Source organism: Sinohyriopsis cumingii, chromosome 1 (assembly GCF_028554795.1).
Source record: "Sinohyriopsis cumingii isolate HCF-2022 chromosome 1, ASM2855479v2, whole genome shotgun sequence".
Taxonomy (NCBI): Eukaryota; Metazoa; Mollusca; class Bivalvia; order Unionida; family Unionidae; genus Sinohyriopsis; species Sinohyriopsis cumingii.
This window is the reverse complement of record NC_142961.1, coordinates 67,810,187-67,827,279: the sequence shown is the minus strand read 5'-3', so window position 1 is coordinate 67,827,279 and position 17,093 is coordinate 67,810,187. Positions and strand designations below refer to the sequence as shown.

General features: G+C 43.9%; 1 protein-coding gene across 1 annotated transcript in view; it reads right to left on the bottom strand.

Annotated features, from left to right (window-relative positions):
- LOC149807060 (epithelial sodium channel subunit alpha-like) overlaps positions 1-16,274 on the bottom strand; it is an 86,948-nt gene extending 70,674 nt beyond the window's left edge. The window contains exon 1 of the mRNA XM_089961347.1: positions 16,062-16,274. The gene's annotated coding sequence lies outside the window, so the exon portion shown is untranslated. The remainder of the gene's footprint in view (positions 1-16,061) is intronic.
- Positions 16,275-17,093: the final 819 nt, after the last annotated feature.

Below are 17,093 nucleotides of genomic sequence, written 5' to 3'. Positions count from 1 at the left end.
CACACAATCGTACGTGAGCAGTTACAAACACAAACACACAAACACATACCCTCGCACTATGAAAAAAGAGTTAGTGTTTATAATCACACTACTCTACCTACACACACACACACACACACACACACACACACACACACACACACACACATTGGCAAATCGATAGTTATTTCTTTTCTAGAGTATTGGGTAGCCCTTAAAAGGGCTGTTTTTTTTTAACTCCAGATGCACCTATCTAATGGTTGCACCTTCCTGGCCTGGCGCCACACACGCATCTTCTTCCCCAGTCTCCTTTCACCTTTCTTCTGGGGAGCGCAGAGGGAGGATGATTCGCTTCAACACCCCAATCCTCTGTCTCGGGAATATTGTACGACATCCTCTCTTCTAGTTTCTTTTCCTCCTCTTCCCTCTGTCTTCTCTCCTCCTCTTCGTTCTTCATTCCTTCCTCTTCTACTATAGCCTCCGCGGCCAGTTCATTTAACAGGCGCCTGACATATTCCAGATGTATCTGGAGTTCAAGAAGTTTGCTTATTCTGCTATTCATTCTTGTGTTAAACAATCAACAAGGGTAGCTAGACTGCCCAGCGAGTTTCAATTTATAGTGAAAGCGCGGACGTGATGGAAAACATCCCCCTAAAAACATAAAATTGATCTTACCTACATCATGACCAAAAAACAACAACGCGCGGACCTGAAAGAAACACTCACTCACTTTTTATGCTACCCATCACTATTTTAAAATTTTTTTATAAATCACTTCAATAGACTATCCACATACTCAAAGCAATCCAATCTAACCCCAAATTTACACCTCAAACACCAAAAAAAGACATCATTTTAATCTACTATCCATACCAACTTACTTAACCACTTACAAACACAAACACACAAACACATACCCTCACATTTTTTTTAAAAAAGAGTTAGTGTTTATTTTCACACTACTCTACCTACACACATTAGCAAATGGATTGTTATTTCTTTTCTAGAGTATTGGGTAGCCCTGAAAAGGGCTGTTTTTTGTTTGCTATGGCATTCTTTTTTAGTTTCTAAGAATGCGATGTCCTCTGAGGATAGACTTTCTGGCGATAGGTCTGCTTCTTCGAAAAGAGAAGAAGAACTCTTTGGTGTCGATACGACAATCGACAAAGCCTCTGTCAGCTTCAGGTTGCTGCTGCTGTTGTTGTTGTTGCTGCTGTTGCTGCTGTCTCTGAAGTCTGTACTTCTCCGTCCATTCTTCTTTCTCCCTGTTCATTTCTTCTCTGAAGAGCTCTTCTATCAGGTCTTCAGTGATTTTTAACATTCTCACATTCTCTATTTCTTCTGGCTTCGGTATCAGACTGTGTCTGACCCTATGCAAATTCACGTAGGCTTCGTTGAGTTTAGCTAGTTTGGAACACATCTTCTTAGGAGGATGAGTCAACAATGGATGGTTAGACTGGAAACAACCCCGGTTCTTAAAGTCAAAGCGCGGACGTGAAGGAAAACATCCCCCACACGGTTTTCGAGCCGCAACGTTCAGTGAGTGTCATGCGAGGGATAGTAAGAAATGAAAGAGCATCAATCCAACATTCTTATAGCTAAACAAACCACAAAGGCATTCTTTTTCAAAACACAACATTTTTTATTCAAAAATCACTTAACACTAAACAACAACTCTAACATTTTTAACAATAATCCAACATGATAACATCAAACAATTTTTTTCAAAACACAATATTTTTTATTCAAAAATCACTTAACACTAAACAACAACTCTAACATTTTTAACAATAATCCAACATCATAACATCAAACAATTTTTTTTTTCAAAACACAACATTTTTTCCACAGTCTCCTCACATTCCATCTTTAAAGTTTCTCCACTAGGTAAAGAGGGATAGCAGTCTTCCATGGTTTCTAGTAATCTAGGATGACTTCTCTCAAACTGTTGATTTCTATGGTATTATCGAATTCTGTATACAGGATGACGTTCACCGTTTCATCAGGGTCTCGGTCTTTAAACTGAATTTCCACACGAATCAGGCCGGATTTTATAGGGTGGAAATGTCCCTCGTCGCTGCCTTGGTCTGGAGTGAAATCGAAAGCCCACAAAGCGTAGCCTCCTGCATAATCCTCGTACGTAATACCGTGACTGGTATTGGTTCCTAACTGTCCGGTGGCTTCGTACAGGGACAAGTACGATCTCAAGTAATTCTTCTTGGTAAAGTCAGGTTCGAAAGGTCGGGTACACAAGGTCTTGCCATCGCGACTGACTTCGATTTTGGACACGCCAAAGTGTTGAAAGTAGAAAGGATTTTTTTCGGCAGCTCCGTTGAAGGCTGTATTCTCGACGATACCAACGATCAAACGTTTGGGTAACTGTCCTTGGAACAGATGATCTTCGATCATGGATCGCTGTCCCTTGGGAATGGTGAAGGTTTTCACTTCCACGCGTCGTATGGGATACTTGGCAGTCGTTCTGCTCAACGTCTGACTGATGTCGTTTCCCACTTTAGGTAACACTTCCACACGGCGTACGTAGAGTCTGGCTTCTAGGATTTTGGTTTTGTAACCGTCACTATCAGCCATCAAATGGAAAGCGGCACTGCTACGATTCAGTCTCAGGCGGACATCCACCCCGTTCAGCAAATACTTTTCTTGCAACCACATGTCCAAATGCAAACGATCCATCAGTTCTAAACTTGTGTCGGCTCCCGTGATTCTCTTTCTTCGTTCTACAAATCCATCATTGTTGTCTTTCTTTTCATCAGTTTCCAATATTTCAAACTTGGTAGGTTCGTCAGCTTCCCATACCACACAGGCATTGAGATGAGTGTTCTTGGCATCTATTCCGTACGTCAAGAGATTTTCCAGGTAGGCACGATAAGGGTAAGTATCCATGCTGCTACTGACCAGTTTGTTATTCAAGTACAAGTCCACTCCACTGAACAAGGAATGCATGAAATTGTTGACGGGAGCTACTGCTTCATCGTCTATAGCACCTCCAGTCTTATCTAGAATTTTGACTTTCAGGTACAAGTAACTGCTATTCAGATCGATGTAATCTTCGGGCTGTCCTTTGATTTCAAACTCGATGGGAGCGAAATCGGTCAGTGAGGAGACGGGGTGAAATTCCACCCACTGGGATTCTTGCATCGTCATCATCGTGGGGGGCATGGCAAACAGATCCAGTTCCGTCTTGGAACAAGCGCAAGATTCTCGGTGCATCATTTTTTTGTCTCTTTTCTCAATAATCGAAAACGTCTAAGTCTCGAACGGTTCTTCTTTTCTTGGCCTTTCTCGCTTGAAGTCTGGTGAAAGGGTGTTTTCTTCGTCGTCTCTTTCTGCCTTGTCCTTGCTGAATGCCTGACTCGGTAGCGTGCAGGGCATTTATAGGTGTTTCTCGTTGGCCTAAAATGTCTTTGCCCGTTTGCAGCAAGACATTTTTGCCTGCCCTCATGAAGGCTTCTTTAGGGTTTTGTTTGTCGATGATGACATTTTGGAGAAATTCTTTGCCTTGCGTCAGTGCCGCATCTTTCAAGGCGTGCAATCCGCGTGTCACCATCGGTTTCAACACCGGGGCCACCGAACGAAAGGCCGATTTTAACATATCTCCTAAGCCGTGTCCTCGCTGTCGAGCAACCCCTCGGTACACTGGATACATGACTTACGAATCGTGAGAAAACCGTTTTCGAAAATGGAGTTTCACCGTGACTTTTCCTTTGGTGAATGGAATATTTTGTCCCAAATCTCCTTTTATAGTAATGTTGACCGTGTCCAAATACGACTTACTGACAGGCAAATAGTGAGGATGGACAAATTCGCGGTGGACGTGGTAAGTGTTTCCACCTTCCTCGTCAGTGTTCGTGGCAGAATCCACTTTGAAAGGAATGACACGAAGTAACGGTACGGAGGTGTGTCCCACCACGTTATACTCCACCACATCGGAGTACACAAACATCAAATTCAGTCCTTGGTTCAGTTCTACCGGGGCACGAAATAACTTGCTAAAAGACTCGTTGTTGTAAACGATGGGTAATTCGCTTTTCTTCATCATGCTCATTCTCAGGTTCATGTCTCCGCCCAACATGTCATACAATTCAGGACAAAATAAAATGGACAGGATTTTACTCCGTTCAAATTTCATTAAGAAGCGACGAGCTGTTTTGTGGTACTCCATGGTGACACTTTTGTTAACATGCTCCAAAGCTTTCAGAAACACGGCATTAAACCTGGAGGCTATGGTGCTGACCAAATGTTGACCACTAAAATAATAGCCTGGGGAAATGAACAAGTGATAGGTGGTGTACTTTTGTGTACGGGTTTTCTTGTCATATTTGACATTGCTATCCATCCACTGTTGCAATTGTTCGTCATGAACTTCCACATCAAAAAAATTTTGATTGGGAAGGACATTGAGGACTTGGGTCGGGTGAATCATTTCTACTAAAGCCACTTCCCAATGGGCTTCGTGATCTAAGGGGATGGCTTGAGGTAATTTGGCCGTGTAACAGCACAACGTGTTCTTGGGAAACACCTCCATGGAACTGTCACTGGGTAAGGTCAAGTAAAATTGGTTTTCGTGACTCATAATTCTAGAGTTCTGTGGCTGTCCGAGGGGATATTACTGGACGTCAGAGGCGTGTCTCCACCCAAAATGGGATTCTGGTTGTGGTTGTGACTGACACTGGCACTGGACACAAGGTTCCCGGGGTTCCCGTTCGAGGAGAATTTCAGGGAGGGATTGGGAAGCAGGTAACCGATGCAACTGCTCAATAAAATGGTCCACAATTGTTTGTCTCCTTGTTGCAAACTCAAATTGGCAATGGCTGCCCCGATGACACAATACACCACGAAGATTTGGCAGAAAAAGACGATTTGCGTTTTAGGCACACGTTCTCCACACCACACCCACAAGGGTTGTTTTTGTAAATCTTGCACAGAAGAACTAGGGGAAGAAGGAGTGGTCGACGTAGCTGCGTCTGATGTGTGAAAGGGCATGATGGTCACTTCTTCTTTTTATAGTCGATGACTTGCGAAGCGTCGATCCAAGAATCGAAACTGGGTGGATATCCTTTCCAACGTACTTTGACTTCTTTGACACGTCGTTTGCCCACTTTACGGGTTCTGCGTTCGAGAATGCTTTCGATGTCGTACACGTCGTCTTCTTTTTTGGTGACACGTTGTAACTCGGGCAAATAAAACGTTCCTTTGAGCACTTCTCCGTTCATGTCTTCCAATTTATAGACGGCAGGATGACGGCCATGCACTCGTCCAGTGACGCGAAACAATTCGGTCGTCCAGTTAGGTAAGTAACCTTTGTCAAAAGTGCGTTTGGTTTTGCCAATGCGCACCCAATCTCCTACGGCCAACTCTCCACTTTTCTTGGGGACAGCCCTCGTCGGGGACGTACCAAACAGGCGCTCAAACACCAACACTTCGTTGTCGGGAGTCACGTCTTGCGGGGCACGTCCAATGCTTCGATGGTAAGATTGGTTGTACGCTTGCACCAGGTGCGGTAAGATGTTGATGTACTTCAGAGTGTGGTGATGCGTAAAATATTTCCACATGCGTTCTTTCAAAGTGCGTTGAAAACGTTCCACGATGCTGGCTTTGGTTTCGGGATTCTCGGTGGTAAAAAAATGAATGTCACGTTTCTTTAATTCTTTTTGGAAAGCTTGGTTCAGAAATTCGGTGCCTTTGTCCGTTTGCCATCGAAGAGGGTGACGACCGCTTTGTTTCAGCACTCGTTGCAGGGCTCGCACTAACTCGCTGCTCGATTTGGAAGTCAAGGGTACGACCCAAGCAAATTTGGAAAAGACGTCGATGACACAAAACAAATATTTGTAGCCACGATTGTAGCTGGCCAAATGAGAGACATCGGCTAAATCGGCTTGCCATTGATGATCGATGCCTTCCACTCGGGTGCGACTTCTGGCAAACTTGCGTCGAATGGGTTTGTGTAAAGTGTAGGTAGCTTGTTCTTGTAACCATCGTTGCACTTGAGGTAAACGGAGACTTTTAAGTCGAGTTTTGGCAGCACGATACAATTTTTGAACTCCTGCGTAACCTGCAGGATGGGAGGGATCGTAGTAAATGCTGGCTAAGACTTTTTCCATTTTGTTGTGTTGGTTGGTGTGTTAATAAGGCACCCACTCTTGGAGGATGCTACTCTTTTTCTCTTGGGGTATTTTCTTGGATTGCAATGCTTTGCGTGTGCGACCGGCAATAGGTGTTGAAGAGGAGGAGGATGTCTGAGCGGGGGATATCGGTTCTTGTTTCACTTCTGTCTTCACTTCTGTCTTCACTTTCTTTTTCTCTTGTGATGAAGAAGGGGTGGTCATCATCTTTTTAATCCATCCAATTCTGGAGGTAGGTGGTGTTGTTAACTTGCGTACTTTTTCTGGTGGAGTTTGAAACCCTTCTTCTTCTTCTTTTCCTTTTTCTGCCTTGGTCACTGGTACTGGTACTGGTACTGGTGATGGTGCTGGACTTGTCATCAAGGTCTTAAAATCTTTCAGAGTGGGTAGAGCTGTTTCGTCTAAAGCTTTCTGGTGAAAGAGTTGCAGTCGTTGCAAGAGTTGACCGTACTTTTGCGATTTTTCTGTTTCGGACAAATCTTGGCGATCCATCAAGGACTGCAGTTTGTGTTGTAACTGGGACATCTCGCTCAAATGGGGATTGGGAGGTAAATGCGGGGTGTGTTGTTCTTGCCACCGATGGTATTCCATCCATCGTTTGTAAGGCACTAAAGCTAGTTTTCGTCCTTCCATGTGGTTGTCAGCAGTCGATTCTGAGATCTTGGAACTTCCGAGGCCTTTTTATCTTGCTCCCACCAGTCCTCCCAACATGGTTCCCAAGACACCTTTCAGTATGGGGCCTAACAAGAGAGGTAAAATACCTCCACGTTGCACTAACATCTTCTTTTTTTGACGAATGGGAATTTTCTTTTGAACCATTTGGCGAAGAACGTGACGATGTTTGCCTAAGCATTGTTTCTGGTGTTTGGACAAAGGGATCGTGCGTTTCAAGACGTTCAAACAGCATTCGCACACGGTATCGATGACCTCTTTGGAGGCTGTTTGAATGAGTTTTTTTCGTAGGGGTGGAGAAGCTTTGGACAGGACAGATAACATGTCCCCATGTTTGGCTAAACGTGGTGGCAGTCGTTTCCTTTTCTTTCCTTGGGGTTTTCTGGAGGGTGACATCTTTGAGTCTTCAGGAGCACCAAAAAACACTGATACCCGACTTGGTCACAGGCCTTTTTTATACTGGAACGCGTCGCCACTGATTGTCTTTACGTCGTATCAGTTTGAGGACAGGCATGACACGTCGTGCAGGGGTACGTAACGGACTAAATCGAGCCAGTTCTTGCTTGGACAAATCCAGTAAACTTTGTAACATGCCCGATCTTTCTTGAACTTTGATTTTGGGAGAAGGTACTTTGTGAGCAGCAGCCACTGCCACTAAATTGGAAGGTCCTGCCACTGGGGAAGTTCTTTTGGGGGTCATCAACGGAGAAGTTCTTGGTGTGATCAACGTCTCCAAGTACTCTTCAGTTCTGGGTGTCATTAACGGAGAAGTGGACAAACGTGAAGCTGCCGGAGACGCAGTCACCGCCGTGGCAGGTCGTGGTTTGCAAGTGTAAGGTTGCGTCCTGGCCGAAGTGCCTCTCTTGCGACTAGTTTTCTGTGGACTTTTCTTTTTCTGGGGGCTTCTTTTCTTTTTCCGGGGTGGTGGTGGTGTCTGGTCAGAGGAGGGTCCTGCCACTGGAGAAGTTCTCCTTGGGGACCTGGTCTTTTTCTTCTTGGGGCTTCGTTGGACTTTTGTCTTGGGTATAACTTTGGGGGCATTAGGATCCCATCTTAAGAGTGAGCGAATGATGACCCCTCCTAGAGTACCGCTCCCTCCAGGTTTCAAAATGATTTGTTTTTTGGTTTGAGTGTCGATGCGGGGATCGGCCAGTTGGACCAAAGCGACTTTGTTTCGATCGAAAAAGCGTTTGGTTTGATGAGGAATCTGAATGATTCCTTGGAGTAATTGACGTGCCGTCACCGTGAACCATCGTAAGACTTCTTTGAGACTAGCTTCTAAGACACGAGCTCGTGTTTGTGGATCTTTTTCTCGACTGATGCCATACAAGGCACGAATCAATTTGACGGGAAGATGCGACTGAAGGGACGTCATGTTCGCACTGAGAGTGAGACAGACGAAAAAGGGTCTGAGGTTTTTATAGATTTTTTTTATGGGGAGTGAAATGAAGTCGAGGACGGAGACGTGTACAGGACATGCCCTCCGTCTTGGCACCAGTGGTGAAACAAGTGGGTACAAAATCGCAAATCTTCGGGAGTCGTAGGTTTCAAATCGACGAGTAAATAGGCGTGTGGAGTTTGAGTGGCATCGTCGTACGCCTGAGTCAGCCAAGGTGTTCCTAACTGTTTGGCTAAGACTTGCACTTGCGATTTATCTCGAGGGCTTTTAAACAAGACCACGTAATGCGCATTGAGACTGATGGTGCGATGGGCTTTACTTTGTTGAAACAAATTTTGGGTGATGTAAACGACACTGGCATTACGGTGATGCCCTTTACGCGTGAACCACAGTTTAATTTCTTCCACGTCTTCTCCTAACATGTCGTCGAAAATGACCAAATGGGTTAGACGGGAGTCAGAGACGATGCCATCGTCTTCTTTAGGAATGCCTTCCACAAACACGATGGAATCGCCTTGACTTTCTCGCAAGAGGTTGTACGCCGATTGCCACTCTTTGTAACACCACACGATTCGTTGAGGGGGTCGATCGATCAAATGATGTTTATGTTCGATCAAACGTTTGACGAATTCGGTTTTGCCTGAACCGCTAGGTCCAGCAATGAACATGTTAAAGGGATGGCGAAGATACAAAGCCTCCCAACTGGCACGATCTAAGTGTTCGTCGATGACTTTGACAGTAGAGGAAGAGGGAGCAGAGACAGCAGAGGTAGCCATGGTGTGAGAAATGTCACTTGTGACACGAAAAACAAACAAGACAAGAGTTTATATACTTTTTCAGAACACGTTTATTGAATGTTTTTTTCAAACATGAATACGAAAGACAAAAATACATAAAAGCCAAAGGCTTAAGTACAAGAATAAAAGGCACATGATAACCATGAACGTGGAATAATCACAAGTGTCTGTACAACATGTTTTGGGTAAAGTTCTAACCAGTTCTATACTAGGGTAAGGTCACACAAGTGTCCTCCCGAAAGGGTCTTTCAGGCCTGTCCACGACAGTCCTGTCCTGGGTGACGGGTTCTTCTGGCACCGTCACTAACACAGGTTGAAAAGTAACTTTTTTCCTTGAATAACTCTCGTGCATACTGGGCCACCTCTTGTGTCCAAGCCTCAAAACCCTGGTCTCGGTGATGTCCAACATTTGACTCCTAACCAATCTGGTTTCTTCTTCGTCAACGACATGGTAAGTTACTTCAATGAACAATGAACTATCGATCTTGCCTAGGGTTCCTTTTTATATACAGACCAATACCGACGTGACCGTACGGTAAGGTGAAGTGATTGGGAAGTCGCACTCGCTTCTGGTATACAATTTGATAGACTTTTTCCAAGGGTCGACTGACGATGTGGTGAGTGGGTAAACGTACAATCTTGTTCGGTTGATAGGTGGTCACTTTAAAGTTTCCATCCTCTCCCGATTGCAAGGCTTCTTTCAATACCCCAAAGTTGACCACTCGACTGGTACGATGATTCAGAGTCAGTCCTTTCACTTTGCACGTCGTGTGCACTTCTCCTTGTTTGTCCCGGTATTCGTAGCCGTAATTTTTGGGACCACCACTGACGAAACTTAGAATCTTGTCGTCGGGATGCTCGTCTGTCCAGGCTCCTAAACGGTCTCCTTCGATGTCAGGGTGCTGTTGAATCGGGTGATTGATGTAAATTCAACTGTCCGTGTCAAAGTACAGGACGCGTTCTTCTAACAGTTCTAAAGCTTCGTACAATTTTAAGCGAGCATGAGCTGTCACGTAAGCCGCAATGATGACATTTCCAAAAGGGTCGTCATGTACAAAGTCCAGATCTTCTTCGTAATTGACCAAGATCAAATCCTCTCGAACGACGTCCACGTGTTTCATGTATTTGGTTTTGTCGTGAATCATCTGGAAGTAGCGGGAAGGTTCTGTCAAATATTCCGTCTTGGGTAAACACGGTCGTTGTGCCATTTTACCCCACAAGCAATTTAACATCACTTTGGCAAACGATCGCCTGCCTTCGTTTTTTTCGATGTGGTCTAAAGAGATGCCTTCTTGTGCATAGCATTTCTCTTTGAATTGTATTTGGTCTTCGGGAGTGTGACACCAGGAAGGATAGCCGCTGGCTTCTTGTTTCAGTTTCAAAAAGGCATCCACGTAGTCGGCGAAAATGCCTTTCTTAGTAGGGTCACCCTTGTGGTACTTTTGTGTCTTGGGAAAGTGGCAAATTTCGTACACTTCTAACAGTTGGTATCCCATGTCCAGAGCTTTGAACAATTCCACGCTGACCCAGGTTCCCGTCAAGGCACGTTCTTCCTGGCTGTGATGGCAAGGTTGGTCCTGGTTGCACGTTTCGGCACAAGTACGGCACAAGGGAAACATCAGTTTGCCTTGACAATGGTGAGGTAAGACGGGATGGTATAGGTTCGTGAGAGGCAAAACTTTACACTTGATCAAGCCTTCGTATTGTCGAATGTTTTTCAGGTCGATGTGTTCCGTCAACAATTCCGGGTGCCCTACAGGAAAGCGACAATATTTGCACACGTAGGGATACAGCGAACACACGTCCAAGTATTTGATTTCTTCTCCTTTCTCTTCGTCGGCTTGGTACAGCAAACAGGTGGCATTGGTCCTTCCTCCGTACAAACTATCCCTCGGGTTCAGCGGGTCCATGAACTGGTAACTTTCCACGATGCGTTTAAACTCGGGATCGGTTTTCAAACGGTGATCGTACTCGTGTTCCCACATTTCCACCACTTGGTATCCTTGCTGTTCTAACTTTAGGCGTCGCTGACAAGTGTCCTGGTACAAGTCTTCCATGGTTCGTTGCAAAAACTGATTTTTAGTGTCACGGTCAGGGTAGCAGACGGGACATCCGTGAAATAAGCAACCGTTAAACTCGTACACGATCTTGGGGTTTTCTAAGTCCCAGCCATCCACCGAATACGTTCCGATGGTCTTTTCGCCTCCTCCGTTGCGGGCATGCTGAATCCATTTGTCTTCCTTGTCGCACAAGTAATGTAACCAACGTAGGGCTTTGACCGAGTATTGACGCTTGACATAGTGGGTCGTTTGAGGACTGATGACAGCCACGGTCTTTTCAGGCATGAATCGTTGGCGGTACACTAAGGAACACGCTTTGGCAATGGTGCAAGCTTCTTTCAAAGGATCGACCCCTCCGTGTTCCATGAACAGTTCTCGAAATTTTCCACAGCAACGCCGTAAAATGTCCACGTCGGAACGACAATACTTTAACATTTCTTCCTGAAAGTCGAAGGGGTCAGAGGCATGAGCCTGGTACCAAGCGTAAAAAGCTTCTCGTTGTTCGGTACGCATGTTGTCGGGATCGTAATAGTGAGCCTCAGGCAAATGGGGTAGAACGGCATGTTGATTGGCTTCCATATTGAAAAAGTGTGGAAAGTACCCTTTAGCCATTTCTGTCATTCCAAACGTTTTAGGCATTCGACTCAAAGGCATGGCCAAGTAACTCATCGAATCTTTAAACTGCACTTGTCCCACTTGCATGAAAATGATTTTGGCTCCGTTCAAAGTCACTTTAGGAAGTTCGGTGCCATGTTCCGTATAGTACCTCAAAAGAAACTGTCCATCGTATCCGGAGAAATTGTGAGCCATCACCGTGGCATGACGATGACAATCTCCGTAACGTTCGATGTCCTCTTGGCTCCACGTCTTGTCGATGGGGTCTAAGACCCATCGGGCAAAATCGGCTAACGTGTTCGGTCCCCGAAAGATTTTTTCACGTCCTCCAGGAATCTTGCTGCAGTGAGGGCAATGACTGAAGATAGGTTCTTGAATGCACTTCTCGCACGCTCGATGAGCCACGCAGAAATTAGGAATGTGAATGCCGGTCTCTTGCATGCATTCGAAATCGAAAAAGATGAAATTGCCTTTCTTCTTGTGACCGTCCTCTTTCTCTGGTGGGGGTTGGTATTTTTGCACGTAACATTCGTGTTCCAAGTCCACGATGTGGTGACAAATGTGACATTTTTTCTTTCCTCGACATACGTGTGCCTTGGCATTGTTGGTACGTATGCCTTGTCTACACGTAGGGCACAATCTCAGGAGTTGACAAGCACATTTCTTCTGTGAACCTTGTGTTTTCAAATGTTGTTGGTAACAGGTAGGGCTGACAAACGTGCGCAGACAAGTCGAACAAGGCACTGGTTCATCGCTCAGGCAGGGTGGAGAGGCCAAACATCCTGGGCATTTCCATCCACAATGCTTGTGTTGCTCTCGATTATTATAACCATAGTCACATTTCTCACAGTAATATCTGTATCCCAGGAATCCGGTGATACTGGTAATGGTATCGAAATGGTCATCGTGATGATAAACATGAATGTATTTTCCGTCCTTAAAGTCTTGGCCTCGAAACAACAGAGACCCGCGCATTTCTTGAGGGTGCACTTTCAAGGTGTAGCGTGGAGCTAGGGCATCTTGCAATTTTTGCATCTCAGGAATGCCACAGGGTGTGTCTTTGGACAGGCCAGCTTGTTGCAACAGGAGTTCTGCTTCGTTTCGTTGTTTGGCTCGATCGGATCGTTGAATAGTGTTCCAGGTTCTTTTCCATTCTGTCGTGTCGTTCTTGTTGGCATAGGTTCGTCCCACCACGATGGCACGGGCTAAACACATCTGGTCATGAGGATTGTGAATTTGGACAAGACTACGCTTAATGCTGCGAAGCTTGTTCACCAATAACATCTTTTTGCGTCCTGTCCCTTGAGGAAGAGAGACGTGGGCCATTTTCAGTGTGGCTTTACCATCGGTGATGTCAAACTGGTCATTAGATTGTTGTACGTGTTGAATCTTGTCCATGATTTTGGAAGGGGTTAGTTCTGCAGGTCTGCTAAACTCGATCCAAACAGGGGATTTCAAACCGTCGTGATCTATGGATAGTGTCAAGCGATCGTCTTCTTTGGGTTGTCGCTTGAGTGCGGTGAGCAAAGAATCCCACATCTCGGTGATGAACCCTTCTGCTTTCTCCAAGGGTACGTCGGCCTTGAAATCTTTAAACTTCACCGTGTAGGTGTAAGCCGTGGTTCTAAATTTTCTAGAGGAGCGCTTTTCCGTCTCTCGAATGGAATAGTATTTTTCAGGGTTGACTAAGGGTGACGAACTTGGTTTAGAGGTTTCAAATTCTGGTTCACTCATGTCCTCTTCAAAATCACTGGCATGAATTTGTGCCAAGATTTCAGCCCTGGTACGAGGCGATAGATCACGTTTCTGCCTCTTACTTTCTTCTTCTTCTTTCTTCTCGAATGAATGGGATCGTTTCATCTTGAGTGCAAAACGTCAAATGACTCAAGTTTAAACACCACAGACTAATTTATAGTCTTGGCAAACCAGCGTATATAAAAAGGGTGTGTGTCTTGTCCTTTCACTATTCATTTCACTCTCAAGGCGAGCACAACGATGGAAGAGACTACCCAGATGGAACGTTTCGTCAGAGCTTTGCGAGGGGTCATTAGAAAATTCTCTTCAGACCAGCCGACGGACTACTCTCCTTCCTTTCGAGATAAAAGTCAAGATACTTGCTATATCTGTCAGAAGAAAGGGCATTGGTCTTCAGAGTGTCCAGACCGTCAAAAAAGAACAAAAACAGGGACTAAAAGAGACAAAAGTCAAGATACCTGTTATTATTGTAAAGAAAAAGGACATTGGTCTCCAGATTGCCCAAAAAAGAAACAAGAGGAGTCAGAAGAAAAGAAGGATTCTTCAGAAGAAGAGAGGGATTCTTCGGAAGAAGAGAGGGATTCTTCAGAGGAAGAAGAGGAAGAAAGAAGACAATTCTATTTAAAAGAAGCAAAGAAACAGGAGAAGAAAAGAAGAAGGGAAGAAAATGAGGAAAAAACGGTGAAGAAATTCAAAAAACAGAGAGACTAAACAAGGAGAAAGAAGAAGTCAATGAACTTTTAATTAAAGTGTTCTGTGGTGAATTGTGAATTGGATTGTAAAAAAATGGATAAAAGAATACATGAATGATATAAGGTAAGTGTCTTTGAGTTTTGATTTTAAAATAAGAAGCTACACTCACGCACTCATACACAGACACGTACTATAAGGGTAAAATAGGTGGGGGTTTATTTTTGAGTTATTGACAAATTGAAATTGTATTTCTTTTCGAGAAATGTGGGTGGCCCTGAAAAGGGCCTTTTTATTTTGGTGTAGGGGGTGAGTTTAACCAATCGACTTTAACTGCCTTAAGCCTTTGCCACGGCCAAGGCCTACTTCTGATGATTGGGTTGAAATCACTAAGGGTGGTACGACAGGCTTAGTCACAGGTTTGGCGTGTTTAGCTCGGGAAGGTCGTATTCTCTTCGGTCGTGATAAAGAAGTCTGATACATTTGTTTCAGACTTCTTAACTCCGCTAAAATGTCCAACAGTACCGTAGCCGTTTGATTTTCACCCTCTTGTTTCTTTGCTGCTACTTCTTCTTGCTGTTGTTGCTGTTGTTTTTTTCTTACCTCTTCTTGTTGCTGTTGCTGTTGCTGTAGGAGAAAAGCTTGTTCCGCTTCCTTTTGTCGTTGCATAAATTTCTCCAATTCTTCTTTCTGTCTCTGTCTAAAATTCTCCACTTGCGGTAATGAAGAAGGTAACGAAGGTTCCGGAACAAATTCTTGCGAGGTAAGAAAATCCACAAAATCCCAATGTACCTTTTCTGAAAGTAAGTCCGGGTTCCCTTGGGCAGTCTCCCCTGCTGGTGCACCCCAATGGATCGTTTTCTGAGTTTCCGTCATGTTGAATCACTGTCGCATAGATTGACTGCACACAAGCGCTAACGAATCTATATAGACCACGTGACGTCACAGACTGCTCTCTTCGGATTGGATGCGAGCTGACTGAATTTTGTAACGCGTGTTCGGATTGGTGAATGAATTCAATCCGTTTCAATCCTTCCTGTACCTATAAATAAGCGCAGTTCACTGCATTGATTCATTTGTTCTCGTCGCTTCAAGATGTGGACCGATGTGCAATCTTCTACGCTTGTGTCTTCCATGATGTTCCGGACGGACATGCTCATGTATGTCCGATCCAAGTGGACCGTTGTCCACAGGACAAACACCAGCCTGTGGATACGTAGGATCTACGTTGAAAGACAAGGATGCCTGAAAAGAGTGCTGATTTACGGACCAACAGTGAGACGTAGCCTAAGGACAAGAAGAAGACCAATGCGGTACCCTTTATGTTAATGAATACATTAACATAAACCCAAAGGCCCTTTTCAGGGCCAGCCATATTTCTCGAAAAGAGATAGCCTTTCCATTGCCTACCCCTTTTTTAAAAAAAATTTTTTAAAAAAAAAAATCCCATATTCAATTCCCCTTTGTCCCTAAACAACCCCCAAACTCTATTCCCCATGTTAAATTCCCCTTGTACGTATATCGGCCCACAATTTTTTCCCATGTTAATTCCCCTTGTACGTATATTAACCCACGATTTTTCGCCATGTTAAATTTCCATTGTACGTATATTCGCCCAGGGGTCTCCGTAATGCTAATTTCCATTGTACGTATAGTGGCCCACTTAACTACTAATAATCTCTGTGTCTGTAAAAGTAAAGCTTCACTCACAAGATCGTCGTGTACAATTTATTTTTAAAAGTCAACACAGACTGATACAAAAGCAGATTTACTGTAAGTCTGATGATACTTTCTCTTTATTTCCATGCGCAAATGAAAAATCCTAAGTACTGTACTATCAAGCTTTATTGCTATAAGGACACTGGAATCCTGACAACAGTTTTAATATTAGAAAGAGGTATTAAAAAAAAGTAAAAATGAGAAAGAGAGACAGAGACAGAGAGAGATGACGAACCTTAATTTTCCGAGAGACTCAGTTCTCAATGACGTCTTCAAAATAAACCAAGCTTTAGAAGTTACAGGTTGCAAAGATTTATCGCCTACATTGCTTTTAAAGCCAACGAACTTACTTCACCTATATAACACTCCTAAATTTGAAATCTTCTTAAAGCGTGTCGGGTTAGTTTTCCCATTTCCTCCATCACTGTTCAGATTTGACGTTGTTCCAGTTGACGTACGTTGAATAGATTCCTGCTGAAACCCAAGTAGGCATGAATTAATTACTCTAACTAACGATGTGTAAATTTTCCAGAAATATTTTTACGAAAATATGGGTACATACATTTAGCAGAGTTTTGTACTTGTGTCATTGTGTTCTGAGTCGCCAGCCATAGTTTATCTTTAAAGGATTCTTAATGTGTGAAATAGTTCGTGGCTAAAAAATTAACAAACTTGTACTGCATACTTTTGAAAATAAAATTATTTTAGACTCCCCCTTGCCTTTCGCCCTTCTCAAACGAATTAGGTGTAACAAATGCATATCGAGGTGAGTAGTGTACATGAAATCCCACCTCGCCGAGTATGAAAAATCCGAGCTGCCATTTTGTTTTAGTTTTCCTATTTGTTGAACTTCTTATCCTGGTGATACGTTATTATAATGATTTCATTATCAATTTTGGAGTGTCGTGTTGCTAGTAGAAAGGATCTTTCACAGAGAACACTTGAGTTTGTTCATTAAAAGCATGGGTGGAATATATGGGTTTAACGCCATTTTTTAACGCTTTAAAGATTATACACGGCAAGTCAGTACATTTGGCTCAAACGAAACTGTGTAAACCCCTGAAAAAAAAACACATACTTAAGGGAAGATACTGGCTTGTTTTTGTACAGACCCACGTTGGTGAGCCATTGACCACTTGACCACCCGAGGCCCCTAAAGCAGTTTGTGGTTATTTAAAACAGATCTGATGTCCATCGATTAGTGACCAATTGGTAACCTATAATCTGGTGATATAAAATATGCTAAATTTTAAATTACACGTCTATA